Source organism: Canis lupus, chromosome 15, assembly GCF_011100685.1.
Source record: "Canis lupus familiaris isolate Mischka breed German Shepherd chromosome 15, alternate assembly UU_Cfam_GSD_1.0, whole genome shotgun sequence".
NCBI classification, from domain to species: Eukaryota; Metazoa; Chordata; class Mammalia; order Carnivora; family Canidae; genus Canis; species Canis lupus.
Window position 1 is genome coordinate 55,601,487 of NC_049236.1, and position 17,558 is coordinate 55,619,044.

At 35.7% G+C, this 17,558-nt stretch overlaps 1 long non-coding RNA gene across 1 annotated transcript in view; it reads left to right on the forward strand.

The window, feature by feature from the left end:
• The window catches only part of LOC102156485, a 47,141-nt gene that overhangs the window by 15,784 nt on the left and 13,799 nt on the right, over positions 1-17,558 (forward strand). The gene's annotated exons all lie outside the window — the stretch shown is intronic.

Here is a 17,558-nt window from a genome sequence, read left to right on the forward strand (position 1 = left end):
AGCTAGGATTGGGCTGCCTCAGGTTCATCTGTTTAGGCCACCAAATCAAATACCATCCTTCCCTTCAGTGAATATAAAATATATATATATATATATATATATATTTTTTTTTTTTTTTTTTAACTGCAGAGAGGAAGTAAACCACCAATTAGTAAATCTGGCATTTTACCATGCAGATTTTTGTTAGCATGAATGTGGAACAAATGGCATTTGCTATTATAAACAGATTTAATAGAAAACAGAAGAAGAAAATGCAAATCAGAGGCCTAAATACTGTAAGTTCACAATCCAAATCCACATGAAGACTTTGCTCTTTGAAACAATCAGTTAGAATATAAAGATGGAATATGAGTTCAAAATAGCTTGGAAGTACATTAACTCTTCATTATCTTTCAGTTACTGATATTTGTATGAGAAGGGAAAACAGAGAATTATGTTCTTACTGACTCAAACTTGACCAAGTTTAATGCCTTTAGATAGACAAACATGAACTATGACAGCCACAAAGCTGAATGAGATTAAATTGAGTTTGTAGAGGAGAAAGTTCTTCATAAATCCAATAAATAAATTAATGGAAAGAATGGTGAGTGTGCCAATATTGAGTATGTGTCAGGACAGATTTTTTAAACCAAAAGGGACATGAATTTAAGATGTCTTTCAGGTTTTATATCTTCTCTGATGTCAGTTTGTCATTAGAACAAATTGTCCTTAGGCTAATTATACTCTTACCCCTTGCAAAGAATTTTAAGATCAATTTTCTGCTGGGCTGAAAAATCCAGAGTCAGAGACTAAATGAAAACAACAGCTCTCTAACCTGTAAATGAGAGCACATTTTATAACATTAAAGAAATAATACATTTATATGCAAGCAGCTATTTAATAAAACTTTGATTTAATATACAACTACTCACTTGTATTTAGACATTTTATATGTAATGAGCTTTTCAAACTATAAAGTAATACAGACAACAAGTGGCAATCAAGTAAAGCAATAATTATTTGCAAATACCAAAGTCTTTCTTCCTGCCTTTGATATGTTTAGAGCTGAAGTGGCCATTATGTAACTCTGATGGAAAGGCCCAGAAATACTGGTTCTGACACACTGAGTCCTAAAGCAGAATCAGGCCCTGCCCATCTCTAGGATTCTGTTATTTGGGGAAAAAAATAAAATGATTTCTATTTAATCTGCTATGAGGAGGCTTTTCAGTGACTTGCTGCCAAGCCCATTCTTCAATGATGCCCAACTTCAGGGTAACTTAGCAAGATAAAATAGAATTTCCAACTACCTGATATTAACATAAGAATTGGAAATCTATCCAGGGATAGGCTGTAGTCTAAAGCGCAGGAGAGGAAGGGCAGTTTGACATCAAGGAAGTATGTTGGCAAAGGCCCAGACTTTGGACTTCACATCCTCTACAAGGAAAGGAGAAAATAGGAGCAAGCGAAGCAAGAGCTGGGCAGGGTCTCCTGTGGCTCTAGAAGAAAATGCAAAAGTAATTTCATTATCAGATCTAAACTAAAGGTCAGAGTCAGGGGAAGGGAAGAGTGCTTCATGTGTTTGGCCACAGAAGCCTTCAATGACCAGGAGAATTAGAGGTGATGAGATATAAACCTAGAAATTCTAAACCAGTTTACATACTATGGAAATAATCAGTGATACAAAGCATAAATCCTACTAATTTGAAGTGCAAACAACTAAAAATAGTAGTTTTGGCATTACTACTATTGGTTTTATCAGTGATCAATGAGCAATAATCCATTTTGTCCATTAAATAAGTCATCATTTTAAATCCTTTTAAAATTTTATTTATTCATTTGAGAGAGAGACAGAGACAGAGAGGATGAGCAGGGGGAGAGGCAGAGGGAGAGGTTGAGGGGAACCTGACTCTCTGCCAAGTGGGGAGCCTGACACAGGGCTCTATCCCAGGACCCAGAGATTGTGATCTGAGCTAAAGTCAGATGCTTACCCAACTGAGCCACCCAGGCACCATCATTCTGAAGTTTTGTGTGCTTGTATTATCAGTGGGGTGGTTGGATGACTTGAGACTGGTTTATAATGCTGTAACACATTCCTTCAGTAATTTCAAATCTCCACATCTTTCCTCACACTGTTGCTTTCTTAGAGATTGGTTCCCCGCTCTACCTTCCACAATATACTTCAATACTATCCATCCAGCATAGATAGTTTGTGATCTGTTCATTCTCTAAATAATGGTAAACGTACCCTCTAGTGTAAAAAATGTGGATGGAATTGTGATGACTTTGATATTGCCTTAGCCTTTCCAGAAGGTCCTTTAGCTTTTCATATGGGGTTCCAATTGCTCTTACTATGTGTTCAGAAAGGAACCTACTACTGTTAGCACCTCTAGCAATCTAACAGGAAAGTATTAGAGACACGGAGAGCTTTTGTTTTGTTTTGTTTCCAGTGGGATGTCATGCCACAAAACTGAAATTGCAATGCAAAGTATATAAACAGCTTACATTCTAGTCTAGCTGGTAGGAGACAAAACAAAACAAGACAGGGAATTACATAATGGAGTGGCAAGTGCTACAAAGTGGGAGCACACAGTGGCTCTCTGGGAGTTCACAACTACAAGACCTAACCCAGCTCTGAGAGTTCAGTAAAGATTTCTGGAAAATATTACATCTAGGTTGATAAAGAACACATTCATTGATGTCAATCACATCAAAGGGGTTTGGGAACAGTGAGCTGGGTAGAGGAATCTGTTCCCGCAAAGGCTCCTTGGTCAGAGAAAGTACAGGATGTTGGGGAACTTAAAGATGCAAGAAACAGGAGCACTCAAGCTTACCTCAATCACCAGAAATTTATCATAAATGTAAATAGAAAGTGAAAAAGTTAACAAATATTCTTAAGTGTCACAGGTCTAGCTCTCATAAAAAATAATATAACATGGTTTAGAGAGAAGCATTTGAACATCACGGATTTATTAACTTGTTCCCATCTCTATTCTGAGTACCAGAGCTACAGTGATGACAAAAGCAAACAAGGCTATATACTCCAATGGAACTCACTTTATATTAGCTAACAACCAAAAATGATCAAATCATACACACAAAAATTAAGTGAACAAACACATCTAGAATATCAATGGTGTGCTGGAGACTTAAAATGGGCAATGTGCCAGACAGCGAATGGATAGTTACTTAAGACTGGGTGTGTGACTGAGGGAATCTTTGAGGGGTGACATTTAAGTTGAAAACTAAATGACAAGATGGATCCAGCCATGGTAAAATTAGAAGGAAGAACAACCCAGATAAAGGAAATGGGCAGAAGTAGTCTTGGCAAGTTAGAGAGACAAGAAGTAAGCCTTTGTGGTGGCCATAAATGTCACAGAGTAAGAAGGGCCAAGACTCGGTGGTGTAGGCAAGGAGTGTGGATTTTATTTAAGTGTGATTAGAAGCCTTGAGAGGGGTCACTTATTTAATTTATTTATTTTAAAGATTTTATTTATTTATTCATGAAAGACTCAGAGAGAAGGGCAGAGACATAGGCAGAGGGAGAAGCAGACTCCGTGTGGGGAGCCCAATGCAGAATTCTATCCCAGGACCCCTGGATCATGACGGGAGCCAAAGGCAGACACTCAACCATGGGCCACCTAGATGCTCTAGGAAGGTTTTATGAAATAAACAGAATGATCTGACTTACATTTTCATAACGGTCACTTGCCTGCTGAATGGAGATTGAATTGAGAGGTGAGGGGTAGGGGAAGTAGAGGCAGAAGTTCTATTATAATGCTATACATAGAAAATAATTGTGGGTTTGGAAGAGTGGTAGTAGTGAAGAAGAAGAAGAGAAGGGGGTTGTTTGAGACTTGTGCAGAGTGAGCTCTGGTGGATTGGATGGAATAGGAGAAAAAAGAACAAAGAGTAAGTCCACAAGTTTAAATTTAGGAAACTGGTGGTTGGTGGTACCTTTACCTGGGATGGGCAGAGTGATGGAGGAGCCCAGTGTGGGATGGAGAATGAGAGACTGTACACACAGCTTTGCTATGTGGTTATCTTGAGCTCCAGTGTGTTTAACTTGAGCCTCTCTTAACCATCAATCAGGTGTCTGTGGAGCTATAAACCCATGGTCACCTTGGAAATATAGCTGTAGAATCATGTGTTTCATGATCTTGATGATCCAGCAACTCTGCAACTTCTGCTGTTAAATTCCTTTTAATGAGCAGATTTCAACATTTCTCTGCTCTGTTCTTTGATACCTGGTTGCTCATGGTTTATTTTACCCCATGGCTTCTCCTCAATTAATACCTTTTTGTCTTATTTCTTCTCTCCATACTGTCTGTTGAATCATTCTGAAAAATCCCATTTTAATTCTTTGAATGCATTTGATTGGTGATAGAATCGCATATAAAAGAACCTGTATTGGACAGAGAATTTATGAACATCAACCTCATCGCAATGGCTTTGATTTCAAGACCTGATCTCTGGTTCAGTCATGTGTACCCAAGGTGGTACAGTTAGATGGCAGAGCACATGGGAACCCATGGGAAGCCATTAGCTGCTTTATTCAGAGATGTCAGACATATGAGTGCCAATTGCTATGAACATCAGTATGGATAAATCCTAACACTCATCTCAATGACTCTTCCTTTTGTCCTCATGTTCCTAAGCAAAAATCACCTTCCTCTCTTCTCCTCTAAACATAATAACATTTGATTTGCCATTTACACAATAGAATACTATAATGGAAGTAATTTAGTCTCAGCTTCTGCTGAAGCCACAAGACAACTGATTTCCACTTTCCTTATGAGATTCCAGTATTAAGCCAGAGAGAATGCATCACATGCATCAAAGAGCTACAAATTCCCTAAGAGAAGTGAAGTGAGCTTCAAACACCTCACAGGCCCATACTACATAATGCTAGCTCATGATACTGTTAACCCAGTAAGGACTTTTCTGCTCTTCCTTCTGTCTTCCCAGTGTCAAACACTGAAAGGGTCAAAAAAGGGTTAGAAATACAGGTTCTTTTATATGGGATTCTATCACCAAACTCATTCAAAGAATTAAAATAGGATTTTCAGAATGATTCAACAGACAGTATGGAGAGAAGAAATGAAACAAAAAAGGTATCACCGTGGGGATCGGGGTGTGTGGGGGAAGGATTGAAATAAAAAAGAAGCCCAATGTGGCCTCTGTCTCACTGAAGGAAGCCAAACTTTAATAGGCCTAAACTGGTAAAGTAGAGCCATTTTATCTTCAAATAAAGTTTAACGTTTTGATTATTAATTAATAATAATGGGCATATTGATTACTCATTGAGGGATTCTTATTAATGAAAATGAGTGAGAAAATATGGTGACTTGACATAATTTTCAGACAGTGGAAGACAGGCTCCCTGGAATAAATGTAAAGGAAGACAAAAATAAAGTTTTATGATAACATCACATGAGTCCTGTTTGTGCGACACACAGATACATCTGTTTTATCCCTGATCATATTCAGCCTTGATTTAGTATGTTCTTCTGTCTCTTTCCATATATATATAGCCTATATAGAAAGGATATATATATATATATATATATATATATATATATATATATCCTCTCTGTACTTTTTTTTCTCTCTGTACTTTATTTTATTTATTTTTTATTTATTTATTTATTTACTTATTTATTTATTATTTATTTATTTTTTGAGAGAGCAAATGAGTAAGCAGGGGTAGAGGGGCAGAGGGAAAGAGAATCTCAAGCAGACTCCTTGCTGAGCATGGAACCCAACTCAGGGCTGGACCCCATAACCCTGAAATCATGACATGAGCCAAAATCGAGTGTTCAACTGATTGAGCCACCTAGGCACCCCTGACTCCCTTTATTTTAAACTCCTTAGGAGCATAAGGCTACTACCATGCTTCCTATTTTACTAAGAAAACAAGCATTTAAAAGAGTGCTTCCACAAGATCCCATCTCTTCATCTTTTCATAGAATTTCAGCTAGGTATGTCTGACCCTCCATGTCACCTGTTTTGAGGGAAGAATTTTATATGCTCCTTGTGAATGCTAGATTCTGTGGTTGTTCAAGATCTTGTCACCTCTCCATGACTGAAGGATGTGACTTCAGCAATCTCCTCTCCCCTGCTTCATCATTTTGTCTCCTTCTGCTGGATCATCTTTATCAGCATAAAAACATGCAGTTGCTTCTTCCTTAATTCTTCCCTTCTTATTCTCTCTTGAACCTATTCCCATAAAAGTCTTATCCTCTCCATCAAAATTATTCTTGAAAATGTTACCAAAGAGCTTCCTATTGCTAAATGCAGAGCTCAATACTCAGTCTGCATCTTACACCAGCTGTCCAAAGCATTTGGCAGAGTTGACAACTGCTCCTTATGGAAACTCTTCCAGGATGGCATGCTGACTTTCCTCCTCCCATATTCACTTCTCCTTCTCAGTCTCTTTTGCTACCTTTTCTACCTCCCCAAAACCTTAACCTTTTTTTCTTCTAAGTACACTCCTTAGTACTTAGGATGATATCATGCAGTCTTAACTATTATATGAATATGCAATTCCCAAAAATTGTATTTCCAGAATAACTCTAGTTCAGACTCTCCTCAAGTTCAGGTTCATATATCCATCTCCCCACTTTACATTCCACTGGGAAGTCTAATAACCATATCAACATGTTCAAAATCAACCTAATAACCTTTCCTAAAGCTTGATACACTCATTCCTTCTTCATTCCTGTTAATGGCAACATCATTTTTACAGTTGCTCAGGCTCTAAAGCCTGGATTTATTTTTATTTTCTCTCTTTCACATGCCACACTATTTCAGTAGAAAATTTTATAAGAGGTATCCTCATCTATTACAAAGCCTGGTCATATTTTACCATCTTCACCCCTAGCAAGCGTCAATATCAACTCTTGACTGAATTATGAATAGCCGCATAAGTAATCACCTCCTGCTTCTATGTTTTCTTCCCCTTGGTCTTTTTAAAAATTTTAGGTGAGTCAATTAGAAGAAAATATTCACAAACTCCTACTTCATTTTTCTTTTTTTTTCTTTTTTTTCTACTTCATTTTTCTTATTAAAAATTAGCCATATCATGTCACTCCTCTGCCTAAAACTTTCAATGATTTTCCGTATCATCCAGAACGAAAGTTAAAGTTCTTTAAAGTGTCCACACGATCTTTTATCATACTGTTACTCTCCTTTCCAACTCTGCTTTAATTGCTTTGGCCACTTTGCTGGACCCAGAATCGGGGGCATTCTCTGGCCACAGGGCCTTTGTACTTATTGTCTACTCTGCCTGAAATGATCACTCTTCAGATATTCTCCTAGCTGGTTCCTTTAACTCCTAGGTTTTTAACCCTATGCCACCTTCTAAGAGAAGCCTCCTTTGTTTACTCTATTTGGAATTGACTGGATTCCCAATCCCCTTGCCCGCTTTATTTTTCTCCATAGCACTCCACCATCTAGCATACTACACTTACTATTCTTGCTTATTGTTTGTCTCTCCACTATAATGTGAGCTGCATCAGAGAAAAGATTTTGTTAAATGATGGCCTGGGTCCCCAGTAGGTCAAGCACATGGGTGCACTCAAAAAAAAAAATATCTGAAAAAGAAATCTGTCCATTCCCTTATCGACCCACTTCCCATACACACAGTTACATAGATGATTCCTAGAAAAGTATTTTGTACTTAAAAGATGCTTAATGAACGATAGTTGACTTGTATATTGAAAGTAACAACATACTATAGGATATATATTATGTACTTCCTTAATTGAATTTATACTGACATTGAGAGTAAGACAGCGGGTCAGAATCCAAGAGTCACTATGATTTTATTCCTTAGGCTTCTGCCCTCTCAGAAAGTATTGAAAATTGTGGGAGTTTTATATATCTTTCAAAGCAATAAATCATACAGCACAAGTAATAAACTACATGGAATCATGCATTGTATTCATGTCTATCTTGATTTTGTCTATTTTGGTAAGCTTTTTTGTTTAGTTCATTAACAGGCAGTTTAATCATCATTGTACATCATTATGTGGCAAAACTAGGAAAATATCTACCACAAATGTTTTCTTCTGAGGGCTTGCCAAGGATTTGTAGGCAGTAGATAACTATTCTTACCACATTTTCAAAGGAGCCTTAACTCCTGTGTATAAATCTACAGCAGTCAGTTCAATAAAAATATGGAGAGAGAGAGAATGTCTTCTTACATTTTCTCTCATTCAAGAAGAATGTCACTTCTTACAATTGAAGTTGGGAAGGAAATGAGGCAAAGTAATGAGTAAGAGCAATCCATGTGTTCACAATACCATTTTCTGCTTATCCCTAGAATCATAGTGCATTTTTACTCTAGGGTAGCAACGTCTTTTTACTTTTATATCTTTCTTAGGACTTTTTTCTTTAAGTTCTATTTTCTGCTGATGTATTCATCTGTATAAATATGTAAATGGGTGTTCATACATTATTAAGTCACCTCTTCTATGTTGCTTTTTTTTTTTAATAGTAATTAGGTGCCTCCTAAAGACTCAAATATTTAATGCAAAAAATTTTTAAAAAGAGTGTTTTAGGCATATTGTCAGGGAGATGATTGGAAATTTTGTGGCAAGGATCATCTTTCAACCCTCTTTTAATCATTACCTCATATGACATTATCATTAATAAAGCTGCAAAGTGTCTTCTATATAGCTGCAGGAGAAAAAAATAACTCATAGGAGTCAACCAGAGGGCATTCATTTGTTTGTTCGTTTCAGTTAATACCTGAAAGTTCTGTGGTTAAAGTGCTTTACTGATTACAAAGCAGTTTTATAGACTTCTTATTTGATCCTCACAATCACCTAATTTTTGAGGAAAACTATCTTGCATTAGCAAATAAGAAAGTTGAGACCCCGAGAGTTTAGGGAGTTGACTAAAATCACACAGTTTAGGTATAATTGTTGATACACAAACTTGTATATTCTAATGCTAAATTATTGTCCTTCTCACTATATATATTTCAGATTAGCATTTTCAATACACTAATATGGTGGAGTATCAAAGATGAGTAACCATGGTCCCTACTTCCAACAATTTATAGATGAGTGGAGTTTTTTAATTCATGAAAGAGTATGATTTTGCAAAATCATTGTCAATATGAAGTTGAATGATATAAAAATCTAAAGATCTTCATAATCAGAATAAATGAAACAAGACTATTGTGATTACACATGTAGAAGAACTTCTTTACCATATAAATTTAACTAAAAAGCTAATAGCGAAGTAACCTTGTCAAGTACATGGAATCTGTCCTTGAAAATCATGAAGAGAAGAATACAGAATTCTTCCTGGAATGAGAGTGATATTCACATCTTGGAGTCAAAAAGCTTCCTGTGAAGTTTAGAGAGACCTAGTCTTCAACAGCAATAAGTGTTTTATTAACTTACAATAGCCCCTTTCTGCACATGCTAGATCACTTGGCATGCAGGCTCAATAACTCTTTACGCTTAGGGACGAACTCTGTCTGAGATAAAGAGATATGAAGACTCCAGTAAGTAACTCAAGTGAATTCTATACCAAGTCATCTTGCTTTTAGTTCTGTGCTGACCTCTTGTCCCTTGACTAACAAGGAGACAATGTCCTTTTCTTCATCCACTTGTGGATATCAACCATAGAAATGGGTCCTTGTCTTATTTTCGTTTCCTATAAGGCTGGAGAAGAGACTGCTTTTGTCCATCCTCTCAGAAAATAGGGCCTGCTTTCTGAATTCCAGCTGACCACTGGGATCCTATTCTCAGTTTTCACTCTTGCCGGAAACTACTGCCTCCCTGCCTTTGTCTTTACTTAAGGAAAGCCTGAAGGACTTTTAGCACAGGACGTGGCACACAGTAGGATGATGGGTATTGAAAGAGGTTATACAGCAAGAACTATGTCAAGATTAACATGTCTTCAGTGCAAGTTAGATTGTAGTAGACATAGACAAATTGTTTTTAAAAATAAATTAAATGTTCCAGATTCTATAATGAAAGGAATAGAGTGACCAGATTTTGGAGCAAGCAAGTATAATTTTTTTAAGCCATGATTTCATACCTGGATGACTGAAGACAATTTTGTAAAGTATCATGTAGGAGAGAAAATCTGAAACTAGCCAGGGAACAAGGTGTTTAGTGTGGTTGGAAGCATCCTGCATTGATTGGCAGTTAGACAATATGATTTCTAATTCTCCCTGCACTCCCAATTAATGTGTGAACTTGGTCAAGGAAATTTGCTTCTGTGCCCTCAGTTTTTTAACCAAAAAGGGGACTGAGCTCAGTGATCACTACCATCCTCCCAATTAGTTTGAGAGGAACTTAATTTTACACTTGTGTTGGAGGTGACAGTGAAACAAATGACCTGTGTGCAGGAGACCACTAGAAATGCAGAATGGGAATGAGAAAAGCAGTCAGGGAGATAATTCTTAAGGCTTGAGAGAGTAAGAACATAGAGTGAGAAATGGAAAGACAGGACAAAATCTTAAGAGATGCCCACTTTAAGAGAAAGAGAAGGAGGTAACAAATGAACCATAGATGAATATTTCAACAAGGAAAAACTAGAATGGTGGAGGTGTAAGTTTCAAAAAATAGAAGAGAAAGATAATTTCAGCTATTCATTCATTTGGTTTTAAAACAGCATGAAAAGTTTGGTGGTGTTGTGAATTCAACAATGACCTCTGAACTTAAACTAGTACGAAAATTTCGATAGCGGGCCCAATTAAGATAAAAGCTTTAGAATTCACCGAAGATAAGCTTTGCTTTACTTTTTCACTAGGTCATTTTAGGCATCACATTATAGATGTTACCGTTTGAGGCATCTGTGTGAATGAAGGTGGTCTTTTATTTATCACCTTTAGAGACGCGGCAGTGATTGAAATCTTGCCTGAGACCATGAATTTTTCATAACAGCCATGTGGCCATTCAGCCCAGAACTCTAAATCTATAAGCCTCAGCTGTGATCCAAGCAAGGTTAAATGGAAATAATACTGGACAATATTTTACCAAGCCCTATCATGCACGCACATACCACCTCTTTTCATTTCTTTTTTTCATGCATAATTATTCATCCTACAGTAAAAGCAAATCAGTTACACAAAAATATAAACTCACTTTTCATGTGCAAGTGGTAAACCCTTTTCTGAATTTTACTGTCTTCACTTTTACATACTACTCTTTTTTATACTTTAAATTCTATATTTTATGTGGCTGAAAACATAATTATTATCATATGAAATCTGTATTTTTTGTTTTCAATGACAATATGACACACAATTATGTACATAAGCATATATATACATATATATATACACACACAGATATACACACATACTTTTATAAGAACTTCTCAATTTCAGCCATATTATGCATCCTTAATTTGTAATTTTGTTTTGTTATTTATATCAAAGTTACTAATATCCTTGTAAAAATACTGGGACTTCATTTATATTTTCTGGTTACTTTCTTAGGTAATTATTGTATCTAACATGGTATTATTTGGTATAAAATGCGAACATTTTATATGACCCCATTAAGTGTTTTTATATTGCTTCCATCCCTTGAAATCGTATATCAAACTACACTTTCGTTATTTTAATAAATTGGAACATTATTTCTCTTTTCAACAGTTGGTCAGTTATGGTGAATAATCCCTCCAATTTACTCCTTAGACCAGTGGGGTTAACCTTAAGGCAAGGTAGATGTTTTGCCTGTTGGAAATCTTTAAAGTTGGTTTCTTATAAATACTTAATTCAGCACAATAATTACATTAATTGGAAAAAGATTAAGTAGATTTAAGCAGAAAAAAAGTGCAGTATGGGTCAGTAGAGGGCAGCAAAGATCAGAGAAAAGACATGAATTCAAATGCTGATTCTTAATCCAGGGTAATAAAAGACTGAAAATTCTAGAGATAGCAAAGGACCAGTGTTTTCTCCAGATATTTCTGTGAATCTTAAAGTCTTGGTCTTGTATCATCTTGGAATAAGGAGTTGCACTACCCTGTCACCTTTTGGAAAGTTGATTGCCACTTCAATTTGGTTGTCAGTGGACAATGAACATACTCAGGCATTCTCAAGAAATGAAACTATACTTTTATGGGTATTTTCCCAACAAATACAGCAGTTCCAATTTTTTAAAGAAGGATTGAGAAAAGGGTCAATTGAGAATTTCTGTGGGTTTTCTGCTTCTTCAGGGATACCAGATATTTCCTAACAATTGTTGCTTCCCCATTTACAGCAGTAAAAATGAAACAAATTCATATCTCTTTAAATATGGAGTTATTCTCTGCATCCTTAAGAAACACAAATGTTTATAAAGGCAAAAAAATGGGGCATCTGGATGGTGCAGTCAACTGAGTATCTGACTCTTAATTTCAGTTCAGCTAATGATCTCGGGGTCATGAGATCCAGCCCTGTGCAGGGCTCTGTGCTCAGCTTGGACTCTGAGATTCTCTCTCCCTCTGCACCTCCACTGCCTCTTCTCTAATATTAGTAAATAAATAAATCTTTAAAAAGTAATAGTAGTATAGGGAAAAAAACCCTTATAATTTTAGTGTCTATTTCTATTTAAAGAAACTATTTTCTTTTTTATCTTTGAAATGTATCAATAGGAAAACTCAATAATAATCTAACTTTTCCTTTTTTAATTCTCAATTTGATGTATATACATATTCACAGATTTATTGAATAAACATCCTCTCTTTCAACGTCAGAAGGGGATTCTGAAATTATAACAAATTGTGCTTGTGAGTGATATGCCCTATTCCCATTCTACATTTTGATATTCATACTAAAATGCATTGGAAGTCCTAATTCTTTAGTATTAATCAGTGTTCCTTCTAGTGGTTTTAAGATCCCAGAAAACATCAAATTTCATAGGTGTTTCTTTGGAAAATAAAACTCAAAGAATAACCAAACACTAGAGTTGTCAATTAATAAAATAAAATTGTATTTGTTTTATAATATCACCCTTCTAATATTGATTTTGGCTGTGTAATATTGACTTTGTTTAATGCCTACAGAACACCTTAGTGATGTTGTAGCTTTTTTCCTTAGAATTTATAAATTAAAGGAGAAACAAAAAGTACTTAGATGCAAGTAGATGTGTTTGAGGCCTAGAACTGGCTGGTCCATTTGGAAATTGAGAAACATAAAAATTCAAAAATAAAAATCTCTAGATATCATTACAGGTTTTCAATTTATGCATGAGGAGATAGAAATAATATTGATTTGAAGACTTCTTTTTTTTTAAAGATTTATTTATTTCAGAGAGCATATCAGAGGGGTGGTGGGAGGCAGGGAAATAGGAAGAGATTCCTCAGGCAGACCCTCCTCCCCACTTAATATGGAGCCCTGCCCTATGCAGGGCTCTAACCCAGGAACCCTAGAACATGACCTGATGGACCAGGAACCCTAGAACATGACACTGAGAATCAAGAGTCAGAAGCTTAACCAACTGAGCCATCCAGGCGCTGCATGAAGCTTCTTAAATAAGACAAACTAGAACTCAGAGACTGTTTCTTCCCCTCATGTTCTCAAAAGACCAATCATCAAGCCCTGATACTTTTATTTTATAAACATTTCTTGAATCTTTCCTCACTTTAAAGAGACCTAATTATGTCATCTGTAGTAACAATGGTCACCTGTAGTGACTTCTAGCAGTCCTCTTGAAAATGCTATCAGAATGCTAACAGATACCATGATTTTATTCCACTGCTTATGTACCTGTAATAAATCTTTATCCATCTACAGAATGCAGTCCCAATGCCTTAATATGGCATATAAGATTATCATTACTTTTGCATTTGAAGTGTATTCCCATTGATTGACCAAAAAGAACTCAATGCCCAGTATTCTTGGGTTTAGACAGTGTCAGTACAAAAGCAGAATTATTATTGGGAGTTATATCAAATAATTTAAAGTCATAATTCTTTTTTAATATGTGAGTTTAATGTATGTCTTAGCATCAGGGGAAAATCTAGTAAAAAAAAAAAAAAAACAGAGCAGAGTAGACAGTGGTCATGAAAAAAACTGATGAGGAAAATATCGTCCAAGTTTTCACCAGAAGCAATATAAAGGGACCTGTATTGGAGATTCGTAGATTTAAATACAACAATGCGGCCCTCAAACGGTATTTCTGTCTCTTAGCTACATTCCTTTTTTCTCACATTTCCTTTTCAAAAAACAATCATCAGCTCTGAAAAAAACTAATTCCTTGAGACTTTTATAAACAATGAACAGTCATGGTTGGGCATTTCCTCCGAAGAAAAGATGGGAACCAAAACAAAGCTGCTTTCATCTTCTGTTTGCGCTTGGTAAACTAGCAGTATTAGTTAGAAAAGATCTATCATTTGTTTCTTCATCTCCTCATGTGTCCAAGCACCCACAGAAAGTGTTTACAGAACAAAACTGCTCCAGAAAATCAAGCTATTGCAACTGGTAGGATTAATTAAAACAGCATGAGTGAGGAAGAAAAAGCAACTTGTTAGCTTCCCAGGAAAGACGCAAGGCCAGATTAGCCAATCTTCCATAAATCTTAAAATGATAAAGATACTAGCCTTTTGGTGGACCCCGGGCTTCTGAATACATTTTTTTTTCAACCATGCTTGATTTTCACTTTGCATGAAAAAAATATTCTTAATAGTAGAATGGCTTTTAGTTGGTACAACAGCAAAGAACATTTCCTTTCTGTTATTTTATACATTTTAAATATTTAACTGAACAAGGTTAGTTCTCTCCTTCAGTTTGATCATTTGGTATCACATGTGATTATTTGACCCATGACATATGCCCCCCAAAATACTAATTTATAATAATTTAATATAATTCTAAAAGATACTAAAATAAACCAGTAAATAATATTAAAATGAATCAATGCAAAAAAAAAAAAAAAGGCTCCGTGCTAGGTATAAGACATGATAAAGAAAATAAATTATGAGGTACTAGACTTCAATAACTTAAGTATAGTTATTTAATATAGTATGAAAAGACATGAGCATGTGAAAAGTCAAATATTATAAAACCCCGATATGAAATGTCATAAAGCAGTGGAACATTAGGTGATAGAAATCCTGTTCCTATTGAAAATTACTACTGTAGTCTTGAGTTGAGACCCATGCCATTCACCAGCTTTGTCTTTCCTTGATATTTAATATATTCATTCAGTACAATGATCTCAGCACTTGATTATGCTTATTTCCATTGAAAATGCTACCATTTTGCCTCTCTTCTATTGAACATGAGATGGCTACACTCACTTTCCTTAATAAGTAGATACATAGTTATAAATTCCTTTTGGTTTCATAATTTATATTAAAAATTCTTAACTCTTTATGGTTCCTAGTTTATTAATTTTACATTTTTACCACTGAAACTCACAATTAATGAATTTGAGTCCTTGTTAGATGATTTTCAGGAAGATTTGAGGAAATGGGTCTTTGCTATGGATTAGATGCTAACAGGAGGCAGGAGTAATTCTGTGATTTTTTTTTTTTTTGAAAAATAATTATTTATTCTGATACATTTATCTGGAAGGAAGACTAGACTGAAACTGAATATGTAAGTGGAAAAGAAGCAGCAGATACTCCTCTTGGCCAGGAAAAGGGAATGGCCTGCTCTTTTATGGCTTAGATAGTGTTTATGTTTTTTTAATGCTCAGATATGATTACTAGTGATCTTGCTTTTGTCTTGATTTATCCTGGTCACAGAGGGGTTTTGTCTGATAGTGATGTTCTGTGAACAAAGGCCTAATTGCAAATGTCAGACCAGCTCATGGCACCAGCCTAGAGGATAGTACCAGGCCAGTTCCAGATGTCAGGGGCTGCTTTCTTTTTCTCAATTTCCCCTTTAGGCTAAGTGAGGTTTTTCTGATCAGAGTTTTTTTTCTGGAAAATTTAGTAGTCATAGTTGGTCCAGGATTAGTCACTTGCTCTTTCTGTTGCAGAGTGAGTTGTTGAACAGTCTTGTGTGACAATTGCTACATAGCAGCATTTGAAACAGGTCAAATATACCTGCCAACTGTAGTATAGGCAATTATTAGATACAACATGATCATCAATCCTTGACAGACTTCTTGAAGCCAGGGTTCTAGATTATCAAAGCCAGGGAATAGAGCCACATACGTTTGTTTTAGAAAGAGGTAACTTTTTTCTTAGCTTAGTCATGGGTTCATGCATTTTTCTTGTAGTATAAGAGATACAGCAAGAACTTTTCCTGCAGTAATTAAGAGAAATCTTGGTTAATTAAGAGAAAAGGGAGAATGATATAAATTTTCCATGACCCTTACTAATGAATTTAGACTAGCTTGAAGGGCTTTCAGAGTAGTTGTATTATTTATGGTTTTGCTACAAAGTCAAATTCTGCACTGTTTTGCCAGTTGTGTTATCTCAAATGTGAACATTACAGTTCACATTTGTCTGAAGGAGTCAGTTATTCCTTCTGAGAGTTTTTTAAAGAAGCATGTATTCACCTTCTTTTGGAGACTTATGGGCAATTTTTTTTCCCCAGGGAAACATAATCTGATAGAGAGATGATAGTCTTCAATAGCTAAAGGTCTCTAACAATAATTTTGAATATAATAGACTAGAAAGTATGTGGAACGCCCAATGAAGTCACTTAGGGGAGAATGTAGCTAAAGAGAAGACGATCCATTACAACATTTGAAAGTCAGATAAAGAGGAAAGAACATCAAAGTACATAAAAAGAAAGTTCCTGCTGAACTAAATTTTTGAAAATCTGAAGAATATGATGCTCAAGAGGCCACAAGAAAAGGCCAAAAGGAGGACAGATTGGGCATATGGTCAAATGCTGCTCGGAAATCAAAATAAAGAGAGAATGACCACTGGGTTGTACACAAGAGAGGCCAAGTTTACCTTGTCAAGAAACATTTCAGTGACTGGAAGGGACAAAAACCATTTGAGTGAAACAGTGATTGGAACAATAATTAGCTGGAAAGTATAATTCTTAAAAATTCCAGGTAGCATCAAATTATAAATGAGTCTAACAAAAACTCCACAAAATCCATATATTAATAAAATATTAAGTAAAACTACCGAAATTATAAAAGACAAATTAAACAAGCTATAATTTCTAGTGTGTTTATTTTTTTTATGAAATGACTCATCATAAATATATCAATTTCCCTAAGATAATTTATTCATTTAACTTGGTCCTAATAAATTTGTTCCAGAACTGTTCATGAAATTTTGCAAATGGATTCTAATGTTTTTTTAGAAAAAAGTTAACTCGGGGGCTCCTGTGTGGCTCAGTCAGTTAGGCGTCTGCCTTCAGCTCAGGTCATGATCTCAGGGTTCTAGGATTGAGCCTGGGTTGGGCTCCCTACTCAGTGGGGAGTCTGTTTTTCCCCCTCCCTCTGCCCCTCCACCCACTTGTGCTTTCTCTCTCAAATAAATAAATAAAATCTAGAAAGAAAGAAAGAAAGAAAGAAAGAAAGAAAGAAAGAAAGAAAGAAAGAAAGAAAGAAATTAACTTTCAACAATACCCAGGAAAATCTGAGTCAGAAGAATGAGCATAGAATACCCATACATACATACATACCCCCATACATACCCATTTTATAATGTGTAAA